This window comes from Chinchilla lanigera, unplaced genomic scaffold, assembly GCF_000276665.1.
Source record: "Chinchilla lanigera isolate Chin_1 unplaced genomic scaffold, ChiLan1.0 scaffold00053, whole genome shotgun sequence".
NCBI lineage: Eukaryota > Metazoa > Chordata > Mammalia > Rodentia > Chinchillidae > Chinchilla > Chinchilla lanigera.
In genome coordinates, this window is record NW_004955454.1 from 13,489,597 (window position 1) to 13,492,215 (window position 2,619).

General features: G+C 45.5%; 1 pseudogene; it reads right to left on the bottom strand.

Annotated features, from left to right (window-relative positions):
- Positions 1 to 2,314: 2,314 nt before the first annotated feature.
- The window catches only part of LOC102006312, a 38,179-nt pseudogene continuing 37,874 nt past the window's right edge, over positions 2,315 to 2,619 (bottom strand).

Genomic DNA, 2,619 nt, shown 5'->3' on the forward strand with positions numbered 1-2,619 from the left:
AAGGATGGCTGTGGTACCTTTTGGGGGAGCCCTGGTTCTTCTGAGCATCACTTCCTGGCTCCAGTGCAGATCCCTCAGGCTGCTAGCACAGATCCTTCATCCTGCTGGCACAGACTTTGTAGATTCCACCACTGACCTTTGGGCCTTTCCAGCAGATCCATGAAACAGGTCCGCATGAGACATTGTCATGGGTTTTGGGCCTCCAGTTGGATTCATGGAGGCATTGTTATGAGCTCTGGGTATTCAGCTCAACTCGTGTAGACATTGTTGTGGGATCCAGGCCCTCAGCTGGATTCCTCGGTCTTAGTGTGTGGACAGATTTCCTGCACTCTTTTGTATACTGTTCTTTGGGTGACTTATAAATAATCATATAAAGTATGTGTCCTGTATTATGTTGTTCCCCTTGCAAAATAAGCCGCCCCAAACCAACACAGAGGTTATTTTCAAAATCTAATTTAGACTTCATGGGTTTTTTGTTGTTTCCAGTGGTATTTTCTGTCTTTCCGTGTAAGTCGGTGGAGCTCTTGAGAGCTCACCCACAGTTATATTATGGCTATATTCCCTACTGCTTCTTGAGAAGGTCATTTTTTTCCTTCTTTTTTCTTTTTCTTTTCTTCCGGTACCAGGAATCGAACTCACGACCTCGTGCTTGCCAGGCAGGCGCTTTGCCGCTGAGCTACATCCCCAGCCCCCTCTACTGCTTTTTCAATACGTTGGTTACATGGTGGAACTTGATGAATTTCCTTTTTCGGTGCATTTTTAAATTTTGAAAGTAACAGCACATCCTAAGAGTAGACTCCTAAGCATGCATTTGCTTGATCGAGGTACGTAAACATTCTAAAGCCAAAAAAGTAAAATGGGTACAGACTGAACAGTGAGGCACAGACAGATAAAGTGCACGAAGAAGCGCATCACACAGATGCCCACTCGCGGTCTGTCCAAGAAACGCAGCTAGCATTCAGCACCGCAGATGTAAGTAACAGGAAAGTGAACACCGATATAAAAAATGAAGAAAGCGTTACAGTAAAAGACGCATTGCCATGATCCCCCGCAAGGTACCCCCGCCCGAAACAGACCCGTCCTGGAGTTCCTGCCCTTTTCTGAAACACGAAGTCCGCCTTTGTGTCTTTTCACGACTGCCTCCATGACCCCAACTGATTCAAGGTATTTGCAACAGTTTCTGTCAAATAAAATCAGGACGGTTTGCCCTCATCCTTCGCCAGATCAGGCGCCGCGTGGCTTCTGGCTCTTCCGCAAGGTTACAAGGACCGCGAAAGGGAAGCGTTTGGAATCCGTTCAGGACTCGGGCAGCCAGGACAGGGCGCTAACGACCCTCAGGAAGGAGAACTCCAGAGCTGCTGCAGGAGGTGGGGAGGGACCGCGTGGGGAGGTGCGGGGCACGGGAGTATCCTGAAGGGGGTTAATGGCAACGTGTCTCCTATTGTTGTATATACATTACTATATATAGCACTATACATTTTTAGTTTGAAGAGAAAAAATAAAATTTCAAAACAAGATAATAGGATGTAACAGTGGTTAATACATTGTTAACAACAGGAAGGGAAAAGAAAAAAATATATATATATATATACACAAGATAGTTAAGATAGTTATGCTACTAATTCCTGTCAGTTCATTGAAAAGAATGATTTGTGCTAATATTGTTTGGGCAATTAAATGCTTATATCTTGTATTCTGAGTAACTAAATTCTTATAATATAGTTTTTTTTTTCCTTCCGGTACCAGGAATCAAACTCACGACCTTGCGCTTGTCAGGCAGGTGCTGTGCCGCTGAGCTAAATCCCCAGCCCCCTTATCATATAGTTTTAAAAATTTAAATATTCCCTGTACCCTCCTGTCACACCTGAGTATGTACACAGTCGCGTGGGCATGCCTTATGACCATGTTTGAGTCAGTGATGCCCCCGCATGCACTGCCTGTGCCCCTCAGGACTATAACAGAGCTGAAAAATTCCATTGTTTCTTGATGACGTAGCCATCATGACACAAGGCAGTGCTCACATGCTTGTGGGGATCCTGGTGTGGACAGACGTCGCATGTGGCCAGTCACGCAAAAGTACAGCATGAATAATTACACACAGCACGTAACTTGATAGTGTTGATCATGTATGCATTGAATATATTATACTTTCAGTCATTATTTTAGCGTATACCCCTTCTACTTGTGCCTTTCTCCTTTTTTGAGGTGCCGGGGATCGAACTCAGAACCCTGCACTTGCCAGGCAGGTGCTTGTGCCACTGAGCGACATCCCCAGCCCTACTTGTGCCTTTCAAAGATTAACAGTGAGGCAGCATCAGGCAGGTCCTCCGGGAAGTGTCCCGGAGGAAGGAGCTGTCGCAGGTGCCGACAGCGCCGTGTGTGCTGCTGCTCCGTAGTCGTCACTCTTGCCGCTCTTTGAAACAGTCCTGCAGATCTTCTTTGGTGCGTTCTCAAGGCTGCCTGCAAGTCCTGAATCAGTTCAACACGTTTACAGCAATCTCTGTCAGCTAAAGACATTACAGCTTTGATACCTCATCCTCCTATTCGCCAGAAGACTCTCCCCAAAGTCAAAGACAAGATACAGAGGTTAAAGTTTTTTTTTTTTTTTTTTTTTTTTTT